Source organism: Dreissena polymorpha, chromosome 7 (genome assembly GCF_020536995.1).
Source record: "Dreissena polymorpha isolate Duluth1 chromosome 7, UMN_Dpol_1.0, whole genome shotgun sequence".
Taxonomy (NCBI): Eukaryota; Metazoa; Mollusca; class Bivalvia; order Myida; family Dreissenidae; genus Dreissena; species Dreissena polymorpha.
The window spans coordinates 21,009,009-21,033,259 of NC_068361.1; the positions used below are offsets into that span (position 1 = coordinate 21,009,009).

General features: G+C 34.3%; 1 long non-coding RNA gene across 1 annotated transcript; it reads right to left on the reverse strand.

Moving 5' to 3' along the window:
* Nucleotides 1-6,703: 6,703 nt before the first annotated feature.
* LOC127837641 (uncharacterized) lies at nt 6,704-8,859 on the reverse strand. Its single transcript, XR_008029408.1, has 3 exons — nt 8,829-8,859; nt 8,299-8,388; nt 6,704-6,943 (listed from the first exon to the last, which is right to left on the reverse strand). It is a non-coding gene; the product is annotated as an uncharacterized LOC127837641 (long non-coding RNA).
* Nucleotides 8,860-24,251: the final 15,392 nt, after the last annotated feature.

Genomic DNA, 24,251 nt, shown 5'->3' on the forward strand with positions numbered 1-24,251 from the left:
AAGCCTTTAAAACTGAAACCTATAGTAAGACAGGTCTTAAATTAAATATAGCTTTCTTAAGGACTACAAATGCGTTAAAATACGTATCTAAGTGGGAAAGGGTTAGACGAGACCAACGCGTGATCTACAAACATGCATAGTCTTTAAATACGTGTGGCATATCCTATAGTAGTGCGCAAGTGGTTAGTCATTGCTTGTAATGTCGCAAATAATGGCACGTTATTAAATGAGGTAGTTCACTGCTTAAATTAATCTCTAGAACGAAACTGTGTAAATGTCACTTAACTACACTACTATCTCAGGATATGTGCCGTTGGCGATCGCACAAGTATGTTGCCTCTCTCGTTCGTTTAGGGCTTGTTCTCGATATTCCTCACCCATTGATCCCTTCGAAAACCTCTTTGGTCCACACTTTCTGACTTTTTGTAACCGCCTGAGGACAAAATACAAGGCGTTTACCCTTTCCCCCATAATAATCAACGTGAAAATGGCTTTTGCAACCAGCATAAAACCAGAACAGCCTGTAGTAATTCGCAGTATGTTTTATGCTCTTTGCTGCTCATCAGTATCTAAGGGTTGGAAAAGAAGCCTTTAAAACTTTCATTTAGTAAGAAAGGTATTTAATGAAATGACAATTTTTAAGGGACAACAAATGCTTTAATAAGTGGTAAAGGGATAAAAAAGAATCCACACTCTTCTATTTGTTACACCGTTTTCTGAATAAGTATGGTGATATGACAGAAACAGAGATGTACTTCGCTTATTTTTACATAAAGCGCGAATTTATATATAAAGATCATGTGATTGAAATCAATTTCAAGTTCATCGATATTCAATTGTAGATGATAAAGGATGTTAATTTCGGATGAAAGTATAAAATAGCAATTAATTAAACAACGCAAAAGAGCCAGAACTCGTAGTTGAGTTACAGATGGAATCAAACTGGATTTTTATTCTTATGTAATTATTCAAAGGTTCAAACATCTGTAAATTATTCCCTTTAACAGACCACGTTTCCCTGTGTGCAAATGCCACCTTTGCTATACATCCTAAAACGGCATAAAAGCATCCTTAATTGGTCTCACATGGCACATTTGCAACTTATAAGTCAGTCATTGGGATGTGTCGCGTTCGCATAATGTAGGCAAACTGGTAATACAGACATATTGACGGGGTATTAACGCAGTTCTCGTACAGAAAATTCATAACATTAATATATAGATACTGAGATGCACATTTTTGAGACGGATCAGCATTAAGTACAGTAAACGCGCTTGGAAATCAACTCATCGTGTTAACTCTTCAGAACTTATAGCTCAGCCTCCGTCGAATGAAGTATTTTACAATGCCATACCAAATTGTATAAAATTAACATTGTTGTCAGTAGATGTTTGTTTACATATGAATTGACATGATATGGTGTTTCGTTATGCGTTCGATAGCATTTGTGTATGTGTGTAATTTATAGAGTGAACATGTATATTGTATATAACGTGTTACGCTTATAGAAAATGTAGCATTATTAAAAATTAAACAATAGCATACGAAGTTTTTATCGTTGACGTTGAGGACAATTTCTAGTACATTTTAACTCGCAATAATTTTCTAAATACTAATTTGTGTGATTTTAAAATATATTTATTTACTAGCTTATAAAAAACATGACCTTGAACGCTGAACACATAAACATGGCATACTTTAAAATCAACGCATCATTTTACGGCCAATCATGAATTTCTAATGGTTCAATGGTTCTGTATAAAGTGTAGACAAATTTTACTGTTTTGATCAAAGGAACTCTCGCAGTTGATAAATTACGTTTTTAGCAGTCACTTTCACATAGTTACATTTTTAAAAACATTTTAAAATGTCATTTGTTGAAACATCCGATTATTCAATAAAGATGATATAAATTCAGACACGCCAAAATTGTATACAGTCTAACCTGTCAATAAAGACCACTCAAGGGATTTGGTCGTTGTGGTCTTTGTTCACAGGTGGTCTTTATTCCCAGGATCGATTGAAACTTTGCAAAAAATGCTAGTAGTTTTTCAACAGGTACCTTACCTATGTATGTGCTCTATTGTTTTAATGTTTTAATACCTATGCATGTATAATGAAATAAAGGATTGAAAACACAGTTTCGTTTTTATATTTATTATTTCCATTCCCTTATTATTTATTTCATTAATCAGTATGTTCTGGATTTGAGTTTTTTCTACACCAAGATCAGTAGCCACTCGTCTACAACTGTGTCCTTTACCTAACAAACGAATGACCTTAACACGTTCTTCCAACGTCAAGAACTTACGCTTGGAAGCCATGATGGTAAACCTGAACTGACAATTTACTTTTCTATAATCTATTCACGTCTTATCACGGAGAAATTTAAGAAGGGAATGACTATCCAAATGTTTGTATTTAGGGCATCGTGATTGAAATGACACCGTTAATTTCCTTAATGAGTTGATGAAAGCCCCAAACTTGTCTTTGATATTTTCGGCAATTAGTACATTAATCGCGAGTCACTTAAATACAAAGGCAAATTTTCACACTTTTGACAACCGTCAATTGCATAAAAGAAGCAGGCGACTACCAATTAGCAATGCTTGTTAAATAAACAACTGCTATCGAGTGCAATAAACTGTCACTTGCCAATATCCCCATAGCGACAGACGATTCCACTGGTTAGATGTGTATCACGTGACTACACAGCGTCATGGTGGGCATTTTGTTTTTTGAAAGTTGCGAAATCGTTGATTTTTTTGATTGCAGTGGTCGTTGTAAGCTATCAAAATAGACTTCTGGGAATGTAAAAAGGCGGTCTTTGGTCTTTGTTCGCAGGTGGGCTTTATTCGCAGGTTCAATATATAGTGAAATCGTTCGGGAGGAAATCGGTTAGGTCGTTATTGACTGTTGGTCGCTATTAACAGGCGGTCGCTCGGGCAGATTGTACTGTACTTTCCATAGATTTTATGAGTAAAGAATACTGTTTTGTTTCTTATGGCTAACTAAGATCATTGCTTATTGCAAATGTGTTTTAGTAAGCGTTATATGTTTGTCCTTTAGTTGATTGTGTGTATCGCACTATTTTACATCATATTATTCTTAATTGTGTAACATGCTAGCACGGTTTATATGCGTGCGTCGCACGCTATTTTGCACATAGACGTAACGTCGTTTTAATGACATTCTGATGCATATATACGCATATGGCGGACGCCAAAAGATCAACAACTTGTTGGACGTGATATAATTTTATTTATTTTTAGACTGAACATTTTACAGTTTGATGCATCATTAACAATTCCATTATTAATTATAAAAATGGATAAAATAAAAATCTATTAACAGTAAAACAACCTTGGTTTTGTCAGTAAGTAATTGGCCAAGAGTACTCGCTACTATTCCGTATAATACAAGTTAATTTTTTCGGCGATGTAAACAGCATGCAAGATACATCAGTAAATAAAACAAATAATGCTATTTACTTCTGTTATAAATATTATTATTATTATTATTATTATTATTATTATTATTATTATTATTATTATTATTATTATTATTATTATTATTATTATATTGTGAACCGATAGCTGTGGGGAAATGCATGGGATTTAACTAAGTTGAGAGTTTTCATTTTCTATGCAGCTCGCGGGACTGCTTTCATTTAAATATTTTAGTTAAAATGGTAGTTTTTTTCGTTCAATCATTGTTACACGTCGGTTAATAGTACAACGCGTCTATGAAACACTATTTAAAGTATTTTAACAGGATCTTCAGAAAGACAAATATTTACTGCGTTCATTTCCAAAACGGATGTATAATACATTTTATTCACGCCGTGTTTCCAAGTATTTCCGAGTTTAGTTAAAACAATGGACAGCATTGAAAGTACTTCCTTTCAAAATACAAAATCTTAAGAATGACTGATAGAAAACAATAAACAGTTCTCTACGTATAGTGACAGCATGTACACATCTAACCATAGACCGGCGGCCTGGCGCATGCGTAAATATTGACACGCCATCAAATTTGACAGCTTCGCGGGAGTTCGAGGGAGGTAATTATTGGGTCAAAAAATAAAGATGTGGAAATTAGTGGTGTTAAACTTGTTTTTGTTAATTACACGTGGGTATAATTGTAAAGCTAAGTAAGTAGCATACTCATTAATTATATTAATTAGATACTGACGATGGCGCGCTAATTTAGAAAAGTGCGCAATTTTCACAAACGAACACCGGATCTGCAAATATCTTTCCATTTTAAATATACAACATTATCATTGACATATGATATACATAAAAATTTAAAGAACTAGGTTAGAGGCTGCCACGCCTCCCATCACAAAGTTCAGTTAATAAAAATAGGTACGCTTATTTGAGTCGTGTTCTGAGAAAACTGGGCTTAATGCATGTGCGTAAAGTGTCGTCCCAGGTTAGCCTTTGCAGTCCGCCTAAACATTATTTTCGGTAAGGAGGGACTTCCTTGAAACTAAAAATACCATAAAAGCGGAAAGTGTATTCCGTTATAAGCCTGTGCGGAATGCACATGCTAATCTGGGATGACACTTTACGCACATGAATTATACCCAGTTTTCTCAGAACGCGACTCATCTAATAAACCGACAGTACAGCTTGTTATCTCATACACGAATTTACTGACGTGGCAGTGTAGAAAATATGCACAATGTTACAATTTAATATTATTCCATTGGCCGATTATATCAATGTAAATACACCGGTCGTACATCTGTGCTATGCACATACTACAGTAACAGGACTGCCGTCTGATCATTAGTTGGTTTGTGTTTCCTTGTACAGATCGTATGCTGTGAACTTCCGGTTGTCCTTGGCCTCTCGAACTTTTCCACTGCTACGATTGCTGTCAATATCGTCTTTTGCTACATAAAAAAATAATCTTTGTTTTAATGTTACTTTGTCATGTCTTGATTTAAAAGCAGACGATTCTGGATATTTAAAAGATGTGCTTAAGAATTGATGGAAGTCCTTTGCTGTATGGATGGTGCACTTGCGTCTTATGGTTGACATGTGGGCTTTGGTTTTTACATGGGAACCAGCCGCGTCTTGCTCGCCTTTACCGTGACTTGTTTCGAAGTAATTCCTCTGACAATGGATACCAAAATCTTCATAACTATTTTTTAAATCGTTCATGCAGAACCTTGATTTATATTGTGCACTGCATCCGTCACTAAATTCGTGAATAAAATCTATTTGATATTCAAGATCATGTTTTAAATAATTAATGATTGTTTTACGGACGTAATGTACCGAGTCTCTGTCGTGAGTATTTTCCTCAAAAATGTAGAATATGTATTCTTTTATTATATTGTTATCGTTCAAACGATCATGACTGGTTTTATGCCTGTATAAAATAGTTACATGTATAGCAATTTCATTTCTCCCGAAATACTCGGACTTGATTTCATCCTGCATTTCACATGTGAAGTCCTCGGCATAGTCGTGTATCATCACAATCAGATTATTTGGTAAGTGTGACGTGATGTTTTCAATTGTTCTTTTTGCCAGGTAGCTTAGAATTGATGTATAGGAAACTCTTGTAATATATCCTTGAAATATGACCAGCATTCAAAGCGAGTGGTATTGACGGACATCATTCTTAGTTTCTTGATTTCTCTACCCTGTCTGTCATTTCTAACTGCACCTATGGTTTCATATTTTTGCCATGTTAATGTGTCAGTGTCGCTCAATTATGCAGCATATAATTTCAGTAAATGCACTCCACATGTTACACAATTTCTATTTAAACACTCAATTGTGTGCAACTGTTCGTCGTGGTCTTATACACTGATAGTAGGACACAATGTCTCTTGTAATAAATCATCTAGTGTATTCCAAACGGTGTATTCTTCTGCTAAATTGTATTCTTCTATAATTCTTTTTCGCATCAATTTTGCGCTTTTAAACAAACTGTTCACTTCTACATGTTTACGACAAAGACATGTAATGCGATCTTTTTTCGTGGCTGATTTAATAAAATACGGCTTACATGACTCGAAACTCCTCTGGACTATTTTGACATCCGGGTTCTTTTTCATGAACTGCTTATAAACATTGAATTGAGTCGTAGTAAGAACATGTTTGACATTTTCTGCATATATATTTTTCGAAATTCTCTGCCTAACAACTTGCTTCTTATCGTTAACTGGCTGGCTGTTTTCAATCCAAAACTGTATTGCCTTCTCTTTAAGTTCTTCGGAGAGTTTATCCTTTCTTGGTTTTCGTGTTATCCATTTTGTATTCATGTCATGTTCATGTACACTTTGTTTATTTCTGTTTAGGCACTTATTTATTGTCTTCCTATCCAATTTAGTGTATTTAGAGAGGGCAGATTTTAACTTTTCACTTTCAATTGTATTTCCTACAATGAAACTCGCCGCCTGTTTAGCGCTGACCCTTTTCTCGGTGGGCGATGTTTTATCAATTGCCGACGAAATTGACGATGATACATCTGCTAAAACAGCGCATGCCACTTTATTTCTTGTTTTGTTTTCGCTTGGTTGTACAACTTGTTTGAATTCCAGACATCTTCTTGTTGTTTTAGAAACCGGACTTGATGAATCAATTAGTGATTGCAAGATGGCTGCAAGCCTCTGTGGTGAAAAGGGGGTTATTGTATCTTTAAGTGTTTTTAAAGCCTTACATTTCTGCATCCGGTTTTGAAATGGAATTTGATTTGTTAGAGATTCGCTAGAAATGTTTGTGTCTGCATTTATTTCTCTCTTTCTCTGTCTGTAGCGTTTCATACGTTCCTTTGCGAGAAACCTATCGCGTTCACGTTTTCTTTCATTTAATTTGTTTCTATGTTTCTGAACTCTTGACCTATTAATAGCCCTTTTCTTTTCGCGATACCATTCTCGCCTTGCTGAACTACTTAGCGATGGAGGAGGTTTTTCCGATACCTAGAAATAAAATAGCATACATAAATTTTCTATTTATTACAGAAACCGGATAGTGTAATCTATAATCTCGCCCTTCTTTCATCAAGGGCGACACTCGAAGCGATACACGATATTTCGCGCGACAGTCGCAGCGACGCACAATATTTGCGCGACAGTCGCGGCGATGCACCATATTTTGCGCGACAGTCGCGGCGACGCACGATATATTTAACACTATATATCGCCCTTGTGTAGGTAGCCCAAAAGGCGATATATCGTGTTAAATATATCGTGCGTCGCCGCGACTGTCGCGCAAAATATCGTGCGCCACCGCGACTGTCGCGCACAATATCGTGCGTCGCCGCGACTGTCGCTTACAATATCGTGCGTCGCCGGGACTGTCGCGCAAAATATCGTGTATCGCTTCGCGTGTCGTGTCTCGCGTTCAAAGGGCGACGCACGAAACACGAAGCGACGCACAATATTTTGCGCGACACTCGCGGCGACGCACGATATTGTATTATTCAAATATCGCCCATATTATCAGAATCTCGTGTATTGCGGTCTAATTTCATGCGATATTTGTACTGTTCAAATATCGCTGTAATAATATCGCCTGTCGACTGTCGCGTTTTCAAAAAGTTGGAATGCGACAGTCGCCCTTTTATATGTGATAAATCGTCCTTTGAACACGACCGTCGCACTTTACGAGCGCGACCGTCGCCATTTATGAACGCGACCGTCGCCCTTTTATATGCGAGATAGTTCCTATAACTCAGGTTAATCGTTTGAGAGTAAATAGAGAGAGATCTCATTTCGATTATTTAGTACACATATATTTTTGTTAATGTGATATTTTCTGCATCAATTATAACAAAATAGCTAGAATGTTTTCAACTGTATAACATTTTTTAAATGTGTACTCCATCTGAGATTCGCATGATTTTTTTTAAATACTCAGTATTTTTTTAATGCCGGACAAAGCTTTCTGCTGAAACATGGCGGACATACGCGTGTGCTTCGCCGATATTCGAACCAGGGTCTCTACATTAGACGGCGCTAAGTGCGCTTACCACTGATCTGCGGAGGCATACTATAGCTATACATGTGCTCTATGTCAGGAATTCACGTCATTAAGGCCCTAGTGCATTTGTTTGACCTTTTATACTAACTACTATGCAGAACAATGTACAATGTACAATGCCTTGCTTGGGTGAGGTAAATTAACTTAATAAAATAAAGAACTAGTCTTAAGTCTACATTAAACGCACATAAAAAAGTTTTAACCTTTAGTGTTTGAGGACCGAATAGCATTGAACGCATTTACGTGTTTTATGCAATCATTAGTTATAGGCTGCTTATAACAAGGAACTTACCAGCGATGAACTATTCATATTCGACTTTCAATCTTCTACCGCTTCATTGATTTGTACTCGGGGAAAATGTGTTAACTTGTACCCATGTGCCTGTAAATAAAAAAAATTAAAATGCTCTTTTCTAGATAACGTCTTTTTATTTAAAACGTTACACCGTTCAATCGGATATTTTACGCCGTCATGGCCGTGTATGTAATTTTTCTAAATTATCTGCTTCCGCATAATTATATTTAAAGAATATAAAATTGGTGTCTCCAGAAAACAGACTTAATGCACTTTTAGTTAATTGTAAACATGAAAAAATGAAATTTAATTTTTAACCAAATATAATGGAGAAACGGTGCTATGAAACCCACAATTTACGCCACTTTTTTCTGTTTGTAATTTTTTTAAATTCTGCTGTGCGCGTTAATTTCAAGTATTGATTATAAATAAATACATGTTTGCATTTGTTATTCCATGCACTTTTACATAGTATAAGATTTGCTAATTTTTCAGTTTAAACAAGAATGACAGGGAAAAACACTTACCCGGATGATGAACGTAACATCGGTAGCAGCGTTTATTTTGTTGTTGTTAACGCTGCATGAAAACGGAAATGACGTCAAAAAAGAGAATGTTGAAATTGTCTGTTTTTTTTGCGATGAAATTACGTCAAAATTGACAAAATTATCGTCGAAAACACAAGAGCCACCGGAGTATATTGTTACGCGCAACGTTGCATTTGTGTCATATTTTAACATAAGAATATGGTTTAATTATATCATTTTTAGGATAGAAATAACACGGAAACATCTAAAAATGTTCACAATTGAAATGTTAGGACAATAAAATTGGTAAAATTGGTTTCTACTGGTTACCGATAATTTCCATGAGTTTTATTTTAGAAAGTACACTAAAAGTCGCGATTGTGCAAAATAGCGTGCGACGTATATGTATAATATCGGAATATGCTTAGTGTGTAAAAAAAGAAAGAGAATGTACTGTGGCATTTAATTCCGTTAAATGCCATGTTTACATCCCCATGGGTATATTCAATCAAGTATCCATTCGGCTTTTATTAATTTCATTGCACTATGGAACGATTCATGGACCACTGTAATGCATAAATGTCGCCCATAAAGAGCCATAATATCACTACTTTATCATTTCATATAGACCTTTAGTGCGACAAAAAAGAAAGGATGCGAATTACGTTTACTACAAGGTAGATTTATGGAAGACAATAATGTTTTGCGAGTCCAATGATATTGCTAATTGACACGTGCACATTTCTAAATTGATTATTGCTTATTGACAACTCCATATTGTTATATTTTACAAATATACTTTTGTATGTGAGAAATGCTTTTTGCACTGTGCGCCTTTATAAGTTGTTCATTACATCTTAAGACTAGTAATTACACAAACAGTCGACTTGTTATTACACTACCATTTCAGAAAGACGACAGCAATAAGCATATATACTTTTATTCCTCCATATACAAGACACGAAGATCAAAACACAATATAACTATATATAAACAATGGTTAGATGGATACAAACATAAACGATATATATGGATGTCAATATCAACATCAGCAAAAAAAGAGAACTTTATAAACAATATTATTTAGTAAAACTGTATTATGTTACGTAGAAGAGTCTCCAAGTTGTCCCATCTAGGAGGCAAAAGCGAAATTTTAGACAGGGAGCTAGGAGTATCGTGATATCACGATCATTATATAACGTTAGATATATCCCCAGGATATCTGTAGCCTAGCACCGAAACACGAAATTGCTAGACAGACAAATCCTGGCTTAAAAAAAACCCAAACAAACTATTTAAATGTACTGTATATACTATATATAAGTTAATGTAATCGCAATGTAATCATTTAGTGAGTCCCCTACTGTAAAAACATTTTGCAGACTAGTGACGAAAAATTTGTATGATTGAGGTTGTCATAATTTATATTAAGAAACATCCGGAGTATATAATTGCACTGCTCAGAAAGACTAGAGCGACACATCTGGTTGAAAGCACCAAGTCCGTTTGTGTCTATTATGGTATTCCATAACTGTTCACGAATGTTAGAATTCATATTACAGAGCAGAATACGATGGTGCACTATATTCAAATTCACTCCATTACAAAGTGCACATGTATTTATATACGCGGGAATAGTAGGTTGCCCAATTACTCGCATTGTCTTACTACATAGAGAGGAGAGTTCAGGATTATTTCTGGCAAAAGTCCATAAACCACACACTCCGTCAGACCGTAATATTGTTGAGCCAAGAAAGGGGTACTTTTCTGAACACTCTTGAAACAGATTTACATTCCTTTTTTGTGTAACGTGTCGGCGGAGCATGGTTTTCCACACACTTTTCACCGGGAACAGGCCTTCTGCAATGTATTGATCCAGGATGTGGTGTAGTTCGTACTTGCATAATATCGCACGTATGTCAGGAATAAAACCATGGTGCTGTTTGTCAAAGTTTTCATAATACAAGAGTCTGCTGTTAAACAAATGTTTGGCCATGTATGTATTTGGCAGGTTACAGAGTTGTGTATATTTAATATATAGCGGATAACCATAAATATATGGAATTTTAAACACCAAGTAATGTGCTGACTGTTTTACCGCTGGCTATTTTTGTCGAAACAACCATGTCTCTGCAATTCAGTAAAACACCAAAATAAGGCTAGTTGTTTGTGTACGAGCAAATCATGGTTAATTCGTTTTTCTGTGAATAATTTCGAAAGCCAGTACGTCTTTGCCTTTCAGTTAATTATTAACGACGCTGAGCAAATTAGGATCGTCGATGGGTATTTTTTTAAAGTTTACAAAATTAAATGATTTATATTTTTTAAGAAAAATGACTATGACGTGTTGACTGAATGACGGTTTCGTACTAACTGTAGATTCATATCTTAGGGCCGAGACCATATAGGGCCTAAGTGTGACAATGTGACAAAGTGCGTTGCAATAAATCAGAGAAAGAGAGAGAGAGAGAGAGAGAGAGAGAGAGAGAGAGAGAGAGAGAGAGAGAGAGGGAGGGAGGGAGGGAGGGAGGGAGGGAGGGAGGTGAGGGAGGGATAGAGAGAGAGAGAGAGAGAGAGAGAGAGAGAGAGAGAGAGAGAGAGAGAGAGAGAGAGAGAGACCAAAGTAGTTTACAGAAAGGAACCGTTGACAATTTATTACATTTCTGAATTCCATTTTACCGTTTATGTCTACCTTTGGTGGTTTTTCTGACAGGTGTGTTCTATGTTTCGGAAAACCTTGTCTTCAGTCTTTATGTCCATGGATTGTGCTTGATGTTCAGATAAAACACATTCAAAGTGGGAGACTCGTTCCCCTTTACATCCATTTGCCTTAAATGTTAAAGGGGCCTTTTCACAGATTTTGGCATATTTTGAAGTTTGATATTTAATGCTTTATATTGATTAATGTAAACATTGGATCTTAAAAGCTCCAGTAAAAAAATCAAGAATAAAATTTAAAAAAGGAAAAAAATGTAGCCGGTACCAGGGCTCGAACCAGTAACCCCGGAATTCTGGAGTTAGTCTGAAGTAAAAACGCATTAGCCCTCTCGGCTATTCCGCCGGGTATACGTTGATTAAGTATTTTATACCATATATATGCAATCTTCGTAGTTTCGTAAATTTAAACGACAACAACAGAACTCTCCAAATTATTCAATCGTTTCGCGTTGCAACGCTTTATAATTTTTAGGTTTTCAAATCGTCAAAAGATACCTATAATGGCTATATTGGACTTTGGTAAATGTTCAGTAATACTGTTTCCTCACAAATATCATAACTAAAACGAAAATTTGCAAATCTGAAACAACTTTTATCTATTTTGTCAATTTACCAAACCGTGAAAAGATCCCTATAAAGATTGACCGTTAGTATGGGTTGTTTTTTTTTTAAATTTAAATAGGGTCCTTTATCGCAATCAATATACCCCTTTCTTGATGTGTTGTTTTATTCTAATGATACATGCTCGAGTCTTTAACTTATTAACATGTTTTTGATGCATATTAAGTACTATGTAGTAATTAAATAATTATTGCAATACAATCGAATGTATATGTTCTTTTGCTTTGCGGTTTAAATTTTACTTACAAGTCTACTTGTGTGTTTTTATTTACATGTGTATGTTGTGTGATGCCTTAAAGGATGAGTTGACGTTCGGTGCGCTGTTCATCTGGTTTAAATCACCAATTCTTTTATTTGACCATTCATTGGCGGTGCCCATGGTTTTAATTAATGTTTTCAACTGTTGTTATGTATGTTAAATCTGAAATAGAATTGCTTCTGGTGGAGTTTCTGTAATGCTGTAATGCTGTAATTTAAATGGAATATTTCTACACAACGCATACAGACTCGATCATAGTCGGAAGTCGTTGGAGGCACTATTACCTTTTAATGAAACCGATAAATTTGAAACATAATATAAAGCAGGTTTACAATATGAGAAAAACGAGTGAAATTATTTGATTTATATAACAATGAAATGATAATTTGAGCATATACTGAAATATAATCAACACATATCGACACATGTTTTCTTTGTTTTCGTATACTTGAAGATCAATACTTAAGCTGTGTAAGATTTGCAAAGTGTGGCATATTTAGGACGCGATATAATAATACAAATAAAGTATTGTTCTTAAACAATTGCAATAAGTTTATTATAAAAAAAACACATAACGAGTATGGAAATCCAGAAACATTAGCAGGTACACAATTATTATTCACACCCGCTAGTCTATGCAATACAGCACTATACGTACAACACGCCATAAAATATTAAAAGCATTAAAGCTGCGGGAACCACCTAGGAACGGTCATGTTCGGTAGTAGACCCCAATTAAATAAATGTCAATATAAAGAAATAGATATTGCTGGTGACACTGTTAAAGCAGAAAAATGCATACGGTATTTGGGTGCATATTTAGACGAAACACTAAATTTTAAAGAACACATCAAAATTAAGTGCCCTACAGCCATGTACAACTACCTTAAAATCAAAAACATAAGGAAATACTTAACAAAAGAAGCAACATAAATACTCGTTTTGTCTTTGGTAATATCCCATCTAGATTATTGTAATCTCATCTTGTATGGAACAGCTCAATGCGAAATAAACAAAATGCAACGTATCCAAAACATGTGTGCCAAATTGGTACTCGGCCGACAGAAATATGACAGGTCAAAAGATGCCTTGTATGAACTACACTGGCTACCAGTAAAGGCTATGATAACATTCAAATTACTGAACTTCATGTATAATTGTTATGTTGGTAACGCGCCGAAATACCTTACAGAACTTTTAAAAGAAAAAGTACCAGCACGTAACCTACGATCTACCGTCTCGTATGGCGGATGTTATGATGTGAAACGCACAAAGAGAAAAACTTTCATGGACAGGAGTTTCGGAGTTGTTGGTCCGAAACTGTGGAATAACCTTCCATCAAGCATCCGGACTTCCGCATCAATAAACATTTTCAAAAGGAATTTGAAAACATTTCTCTTCAGAGACTTTTACAACCTATTTTAATTTGAATACCTGTGATTAAAAAAATAATAATCGAGACTCTGTTGTACGGGCTTATTTGTCACTAGGACTCATAGGACCAAGCAATTAAAGAATTGTGCGGGCTTCTTTGCTCGAAAAGGATATTTATTGTACAAGTGACTGGAAACCAAGAATCATAAGGGCTACTTTGCTCAATGATTGAATTACATCAACCAGCTGTCTTTTAGTCATGCTTAGGCCTTCTAGTTGTGTCTTATAGTCACACTGTAATTTTAACCTTCAAGTTGTGTCTTGTAGTCACACTTGGTCAGTCTATTTGTGACTTGTAGTCACAATAGTTCAAATAAGGTTAAAACCAAAAAGAAGTGTCCTTAAGTATGACAGTAGACCGGTAGCTGTGGGATCCGACAGCCAGAGTGCAGAAATATCCTTTTACGTATCCTTTTAGTTAATGAAAAACCGTGTCTTTATGTGGCCAAATATTTGCTCATATTATCATTATAATTATTGTCATAACTCTAGTTATATCAATTTATTACATAATATTTTACTTTAACTGTGTTTTAATAGTGTAGCCGGTATTGTTTTATTGCTTAAGTTCCTGACAGCATTCTTATTTATATCACACATTTTAAGATCATTAATCCTTTAATTAATGCTGCATAATATTATCAATATCTCTTATTTTTTATCAATTTTATGTACATATATATGTTTTGTACAACGCCATTGAATATAATTATATAAATAGGCGTTTCATCAAATTAGCAAGTTTCAAGTTTCAAGTTTCAACGGTCAATGTAGAAGATTATCGTTTAAGACATTACGCTAAGGCCATCGCCATTCGCTTGAAAGAGAAGTCACACTATTGACACATTCGAGCTATAACCGATGGAATGGCGCACACACTTGTATATAAAGATGAAACTCTCGTAATTGTTATTCGACTGAGAAAAAAATGTAAATTCAATTATACTGCAATTGTATTACCTAATAGTTTAATATGAACAGGAGCACAAGAGAAACTCGTTCGAGTCGCTATGATATGAAGTCAATACAAATTCCAAGTAAGTTTCATATTTGTTTAGAAATAACCCTCAAGATTAATGTGTTCCACAGAAGAGTGACATAAAACAAGTGCAAACTTGTCGAAAGGTTCAATTTTAATTTCAATGATATTCTACACCCACCGCATCCCAATTCGAAGTATGGCATAATACAAATTGTATTAGAGCAAATTGTTTTTCTAACAAAATATTTGATCAAATTACCGAATGTTCGTTCTTGTTTCCAATTAATGTATGCAGCATCGTTTTGATAACAATTATCAATACCATGTTGGTATGAATTCATTTTCACGTTTTCAATTAAATTTACCCTTAAGTGAATTAGATCTGTCATACAATTGTTGAAGCAAATATTTATACCAGGTTTGATATTGTAAATACAACATTTTTTAGTTTCCATATCGACTGAATCGACTTCACTATATCACGAACATTCCAGCTGTCTTCAGATATGTTTTACGTTGGACGGTCGGTAAACGTATTATTCGAGTTGATACGCTACTATTCTCTTGTATTCATACTGCCATCCTTATGTTTGTATACAAAACAATTATTTTGGAAATATAAGAGCTATATATATGGTATCTAAAATATGGATGGCACTTTTAAGACACATGGCGAAAGGGTATTAAACATACCAATACACGATAATAATGTCCGACCTTTGAACTCAATCGGCGAGAAAGATTTGAAATATTTCATCGACAAGATGTAAACACGCGTCATATGTATCGTGTAAGCTACCAGATATGAAAGCACGTGATCGGAACGCATATGCTGTTAAATTGTATAAACTTGTCTGGGTTAATTTATTTCGTTACAACGCGAATCATAAATATTAACATCAATAACTCCTCTTCAGTTAGTGAATAAGTATTTAAAGCACATTTTGACACCTTATTTTTAAATTTTGTAGTATATTTAATACTTTCCAAGGATGATATCAATACATTAACTGGTATGGTAATTAGATTGATTACGCTTATGTAGGTATAGCGTAATGATGCATATACTTAGTGCATCGTGACCACTAAATTCAGCGGACAAGATGCTCAGATTAGTATCCGCGCACTAATATCGTAGCATTTCCCTTTTTCAATTATTCATAATTAATAACAAGCTCCCGAGATTGCTATGAGGGATCTACGAAGGCTACGATAAAAAACACTTTGTATGTTTTATTTCGATGGATTACTATTCATAAAGGAAACGATAGTTCAAACAACTTTCTTGCTGCGAAGTGTAAGTAAGATTTCCAAGACATTAGGCATACATTTTATTTATTTATTTTCGAACATTATCATTTCGCTTATCTGTCGAGAAACCGCTTTAATCGTACTGTGGGCGTATCAATTGTGAATCAATATATAGTCGATATACAGCTTTAGCGTATTTACATAGTTGAAAAATCTGAGTACTTCCATGAATTGGCAAAATATTATGTTAACAGTGATGTTTTTGTTTTTTATCAAATCAATATGAAGAGCGGCTGTTTAAGTGTTATATAAACAAACTGCCTTCTTTCAAAGACGTCGTATTAAACATGAATATTCGATTTGTAATGACCCACTCATTCCGTCCAAGTTCATACAAAAACGTTGTCCTACTGGAGCACAACAATGAACACTCGTCCATGAATGCTTTTACTTGAGCATAAACTGTTACAAATGAAAATAAGACACCGATTAACAAAAATGATATATTAATCACCAAATAGGAATATATGTTGAACAAAAGCTATACACATTTTCGGGATAAGCATTGTAAGTATTTTTCGTTATCAAATGGGCGATCCGTACCTTCAAAATACGTTAAGCCACTTAGATGGGATTATATGTTTGCATTGCACTACAATCAGCGTTACAAACTTGTACGGCGAGTTGGTCAGTTTATATCGCAACCCTAAGACATTTTGAAATGCTATTTAAAGCGTTAAAATGATAAAAAATATATTATTCCACATATGATATTGATCACATAAGAGAAAAAGGCATAGTCACACAGATTGCTTGCTTATACACGGGCAAGGAGTTATCACATGCTAAATCGTTGATAAATTTTCCTGTTGTAGTATTCAATTTTACGTATAGACGTATCCTTGTTAACAACTACAAATAGACAAATGCTTGTTGCTAGCGAATAATATTTAAGAAAGAAATAATATCAGCCCAAAGAAACCATCATTATGATATCTCCAATCGCTTTTATTGAAGTAATTCACCAATGTATCGCCCGTACACAACATGTCAAGTTATACGGTACAACCTATCAACGCACATTAGGGTAAACAGTATTTAATTAAACAAACGGTTAAGGTTTTAACTGTTTTGTAGGTATTTCATTGCGCGTAAACGAATGAAGAAATAAAGGTATTTATTATAACAATGACATGTAAAGATTATTGGCGTTAATGAGAATGTTGATTTCTTTCCTTTGGATCGGTATCAGTCGATGTATCAGCGCAATCTTGACAATGTGTAGATTGACAGAGTGACCGACCTCCTCCGAGGTAGCGTATGCAGGATGCAGGATCACTTGACTTAGGTGGGTTTTCCCAATCAAACGTTATTGGATGTAACACACCGGTTAGTGCTGCTTTTTTCCTACAATTTTTCTACAAAATTTAAACTAGTGCATAACAGACAGATTTTTGTGCTGCTTATGGCAACGTGAAATACATCATTATTACTTTATTTAATAAGCCTGTGTTCTTGTTAAAAAAGTCCACGTGTTCTGGACGACTATGCGTTACGCAAGGTAAAATTTTGTCACCGATTTAAGACGTATTCAAGAATGAATTTATTCTTTTACCTTAAGATATCGACACAAACTGCAAAAAAACAACAACACTATTTTATGCACTATTTTTTTCAAATGTATTTCAACAACTTGAGATATTTGAAAAAATAAAGTTCTAAACGGTGTGTTATTATTCTGTCTAGCCCTTGTGTAACCCCCTAAAAAACCCGTTGATTCTGCACCCTGGTATGTTTTCCGTAGGACAATATCCTCATTTCTTCCTTTCGATTTAGAGTATTTTTATAGAATGATAATAGGCATGAAAATATTCAAATCGGTGCAATATTTTATCCATTCCTGCATCTTTTGTGCAATTACGTGTCAATACTTGTATTTGATGTATTTGATTGGGAATAGGCATCTCCATGCGGCCGATATTTTGTGATTTGCTGTAAACTGTTAACCACTGCTTTATATATTCGAGTGTGTTACAATAACCGCAGAATAAGCGGAGCATTTATCGAAATTCTTCAGTAACAATAGTTAAGGCTTCAAGGAAGTTTAAAAGAAATGCTACACGCTATCGTACGATTGTAACTCTGAAATAAACTTACACTAAAGGACTATTATTTATGAACACTATAATTGAATATCATGTTTCAAGCTGTTATTCTCTGCATTCCTGACGTTTAATCATCTCTTGCATAATGTGCATATTAATTATATTAATTGATTTTTGTATTTGGCCATATTATATAATAATATATAAAAACTATCCAAGTGTACATCGTTTTGTGGCTATTAAGTTTATATTTTAACAGTAATATGGCCAGAAATTATTCATGCATGCTTTTAAAGATGCATCTCCTTCTTATGAAGTCAGAAAGAAAGCCCCAAGACACGATTTATTTTTCCATAACAGAACACTTGTCGACCGTTATTCGACGACCATGTGTCGCTGTTTGATCCAAAACAAGATCTACCAGGAAGATACCACAACGGGTGCCAAAACAATTTCCTCTCCACATTTTTAAGTCCGATGCCTTCTTGTTCCGATTAGTATTTTGAGTAAGTCAGCAATAATTGTGGATGCAACTCATTCAGTAGTTGTGTTTCTCATGTAACCGCCTTTCCCCGCAGCCTGTCGATATAGCGAGCAATCCGTTTGTTTAACAAGTCGTAAGCGCCCGCCTCTCTCAGGCGAGATTGGTAACTGTTTTGCGGTAAAAAGTCCGCTATGTCGGTATCGGCGTCTTTTCCGGCGAATGCTTCAAATACGCACGCGCACAGTAAATGTGTAGGCAGAAGTGGAATAACTACTAATAGTGCGAGTTGTTCTATGATTGATAAAGCACGATTCCATTATAGCAATGATTCGGTGACTCAGTTTGTCACAAGTTTGATCAGATGTTAATCCAACGGCGTTGTAGAAAACTGTATATACAACAAAAGCATTTCAAAGGAAAGATCCTATATAATTGGTTAGTTTGTTAAAAATAGTGAATGATAATATTGAATTTCCGTATTGTAGCATATAAAAGATGAAACAAATACGGTTTCACTTTCCTACATATTATGTAGATAATGTGGCTTCAAAGTAATGAAGCAGAATGCCCCCTTCTAGAAATGTGTGTATAGTGATGTGCGATGGTATTTCATTTGATGAATAAGTGTAGCCCCATATGCATTTGTTAGTTAAACGAACGTTTGATCAGAGCGTTTAGAAACATTTATAAATGTAATAGTGTATTCGACTTAACGAATTTATATTGTTAAAGTGTCTGCGATGGTATTTTACAAGAAGCACATCGTACATATAAACCGTTTAGTTAATAATAATGTGGAACAATATAAAATCAAGGCCTTGCATAAAAGAGACACTTAATAAATCGACAGTTAGGAAATGTGTTAAGTCTGTGCCGTTAGCAAATAAGTTAAATATAATACATGCATACACTTAAATCTAGTCCTTTCAACCTTTACGATTATTTGTTTATCATGAAATTTCGGCCTTAGCATCCTTCATATACATTTGATTGATTGATTTATTAATGGCTTATTTTCAGATTACAAAGCCTTTTATCAATCAGGATTTTCAATTTGTGGAATCCTTTTCATGATTGCTTTAATAAATGAAATGCGCTGGAATGAAATTAAACAGTGAAACGTTTGGTTTTTATAAAGTTTGTTCCCGGCATAAGCTTTCGGTTTGTAGCTTTTAACATCAACACACTATAATTTAGCATATATATTTATACATTGCTTCTTTAATCAGTTCTCATCTTCTAGTTATATTAAGTATCTTCCAGCGTTTATCGTTTCATCTTTCTTCTACTGTCACATTAATTGATATCGATAAGCCTTACATAGCTATCAACATAATCGTCTTATATTAATGTTATATAATCTTTGAGAAGACTTGCAGTATAATTAAAACGTATAAAAGGATTCCGTTTTAAATCTTAAACCTACGAACCAATGTAAGTTGTTAATTAGAGCCTCGCAAATCTCTTCAGCATGGACATTCGTAGCATCGTTTATCGACTCGGACTACCTTAGGTGTCGTAAACTGTATGTTTTGACTGATCAATGTATTGTAAGCAAACCACAAACAAATATCGTATATGACAACACAACGACTGCTTTATTCGCTGAAGGAAAACGAAAAAAGTGTTTTTTCAAGTGATAAAAGTGATAATGTCGTATAGATACAAATTACGGTAGGCGATAACACATTTTCTATGACTTTTCTCAGCTACAAATTCCAATTAGAATAAGTGAGACAAAGAAAATGCCTTACGAAAATCCACTGTTTCTCGAAAAAAAAAGATTTATAACGTGATACAATATGCACAGTAAACTATTGTGTACACATCTTCACATCTTTTGGTTTTATAATATACATGTTATATTGTACCAGCCCAGCAATGATTGAGTTTATTATACATCAGTGTATTGTTATATGTTGAATACATCAAACCATTCTCAACAATGGCAGTAGTCTTTAAAATATCTAAACATGGTTATGTTTGATCGTAAAGTTATAAATTAGGTTGATTTTGTATACAGACGAAGTGGATGATTAATATGGCTTCTTAAAATAATATGCTTGCAATTAATACAACACCTATAGGAACAAGCCATTAATCCGTGTGCAAGCGAATGCTCACGTAAAAAGGGACGTTTTTGGATGTATGTAAGTGAATGAAATCGCAGTGAAACGAAACTAGTGGCTTTATTTCCGCGTCTAAAGCATCAAATGGAACGCCTCTGTGTAAGTAAAACATTGCCATGGGAGCTATTTTTTCACGTTAAATGACATATATGATACAATACAATGCAATATATGAATATAATGTCACTGGTCTTTTTTCAAAATAAATAGTATTTCAACTGCATTACAAATAATAAATAATGCGACTACGTCACAGAATGCGTCTCTTACAAGAAATATTTGGCAGTTGTAAATAAAAGGCCTGGATACAGATGTAGTTTTGGGTGCCTATATCTTCTACTCCTTGTAATAACAACAGAACTTGGATAGTATCTCTTTATCATTCTTCCTTCTCTTTCCATGCGGACCCAACACGGTCCATTCATTTACGTCAAGAAAATTCGCGGACGCATGGAATCATCTTTCACGAAAAGCATAAGGCTGATTATGCAGACATTCATGCTCACGTTAAAGTTCGCGTTCACATGGAATATATAGTAGCAATGAAACTTCAGAAACATTTAAGGAGAGAAATTCAGAAACATTTTGAGAAGAGACATTTCATAAACACCCGCTAGTCCTTATTCATGGTAAGTGTCCGATTGCCTGTACAATATCGGTAATACTAACAACATGAAATAAAACATAAACATGATTATAGCTGCGGCCACCGACTTGCAAAAACCGCTGTAATGACGCGTCGAAAGTCACACTTAGTCCATAATAAATAAGATAAATGTGTACATACAAATGAATGCCATAGCACTCTTATTCGAATCAAACTACAACAGATACTCTACATTGGATGCAATTTCAATTTTATTACGTGATGGTTTAGATACATTGATAGCGAAACGTTTAGCCGTGTCAACAATGTCGGTTTCAAAAATGCAACAATAGTTATGAGAGCAACATAATAATAACTTTCTGTGGAACGATACAATAAAACCAATACACATATCAAATCGTTTTCTATTTGTTTACACGATTTGAGAAATAAGAATCATAGTGTACACAATCCGGATCGACATAATGCATATCAGGAACAAACCATAATGCAGAGTATAAAAAGCCTCGATTAGATATGTTGGATGTATATGCAAAACACATAATAACAAACATTATATTGACTTTTAATTAAAAAATAAAATTGTTTTAAGCAAAAAAATTCAATAAAGTTGACTCGGCTGAGCGTTTCCCTACCAATGCGCTCCTATGAAGCCATTACGTGTTTATTCATTACATGTATAATTGTAGTGGTCGTGTTCGTAGGAATAGACAAAATGTAGGTACTCGTGTAATATTGAGTATAATGGCATCGGTGTTAAAGCTATACACTTACAATTTGAATCCAAATTGTTTACCAAAGATATTACCAGACCTCAAACTATCATTATGTAATTACAATTAAATCCCCTTATTTGAAAATGTTACTGCTAATTAAAGTTTACATTTAATAAAAGTATTCCAGTATTGGCCCTCGACAATAGGGAAGACCCACAATATAGGTACGATCTGTCCTTACGACATAGGACATTTTATTGTGTTAATCAATAAACGCGAATATAATAATTTCGACCGGCTAGCTTACGATAAATTATATTTATTTTTGTGTTTATGAACCTATGTATTATGCCTTATGAAAATATGAACATTATTTTTATTAGTTGGTGCACTGATATTTAATAAGTTTATTACTTTAATACATATGAAATGATACATGCGCCTGTCACTATTTGATTTTTATTCACTGAACGGCGATCGCTGTTTTTGTTCCTTTAAAAAATACCATACAAAAATATTGAATGTGTATGTACTTATTATCCTATGTACCGCCGTATCTCCTTATTCAATCTGTAAATACAACTGAACAAGTTGTTGAGTCATTTGATTGCCATAGTTATTATGCTTGAGGGTCGAGCATGATCGCGATTTTCGCCCGAAAACTATTTTTCCTCAAGCATGTATTTATTCGAAGACCTCTTTGGTGCTCGCTGTCTGGTATGATTTCTTAAACACCCGAGACATTTATACGAACGTACGTGTCAAAAAGTATAACACGTGCACAAGCAAAACCATGGTATCATGCGAATAAGTAAATATATTAAAATAACTATATACGGTGTACATGCTGCCTCGACTCCACACATAAGCACTGACTTTAATAATTGGTTTATTCTTACTTGAAGCAAACATATACATACCGAAGATATTAATAGATCGAAATTAATGTTAACTTCATCGATGTTTAGCTGTAAATGAACACACATTTTACTTTCTGATGAAAACATATACTAGTAATAAATTAAACTAGGTACAAGAGCTAGAACTCGTTGTTTATTTACAGATGAAATCAAACTTAAATATTATTTCATATTGGTGTTTATTCAAAGATTCAAATATCTGCTAATTATTCCGTTTTACAGACCACAATTATATCTATTAAAATGCCGCATTTGCTTTTTCGAACAAAAAAACATAAAAGAAAGCTTAATTTGTCTCACATAACACATGTTTAAATCATTAATAAATCATTCGAATATGTCGCGTTAACAACATTTCGACAAATTGGTAATACAACATATTAAAGTGGTATAAACGCGATTCTTGGTGACTGAATTCATCAGAAAAAGACGCAGATACTTAGTTCAACAGTTCAAGACGGGTCAGCATTTAGTCCATATGACGCGAATGACACTCAACTCCTATTTACTCTTCAGAACAAATATTTAAGCCCCTGCCAGAGCCCAAATTTAGTAATTTACTATGCCAAAGAGATTTTACTGAACAAACCACTGCAAACAAGCCAATGTTTCCGTAGATTTTTGTTAATATAGGAAATGATTTAAAATGGCATGCTTTGGTGTTTCGATAACATGTGCCTATATGTGTATTTTTGGAATCTCTATACATTTAATATACATTCTTACACATTCATTAAATGTCAAATTATTTATAATACTTATACCACAACATGACAATTTACGTTTGACGCTAATGAAATATACATTTCTAACTCGCCACCACTTTCAACGTACTAATGTGTGTGATTTTAAAATATAATTAATGTATTTACATGTTCAGTTAAAGATATGACCTCTCACTTTCCCCGTAGGCTGAAAACAAAAACATGTAATAATTTTTAATTAAATACAACTTGTGTGGCACATTATGTCTTTTTTTAATTCTTTAAGGAAACCCCTACATTTGTTAAAACAACTACACAATTGTTCTTGCATACAAACAGCAGAAGATGTCGTCAACGATTTCAAATAACAATTAGCTGTTTACCAGGTATGAATATTTGAAATATGGACAGACGAAATTCATACGAGTTAAAAAACAACAATAAAAAGCAAGTATTATTAAGTACAAACAATTATACCATTTGGATCGATACG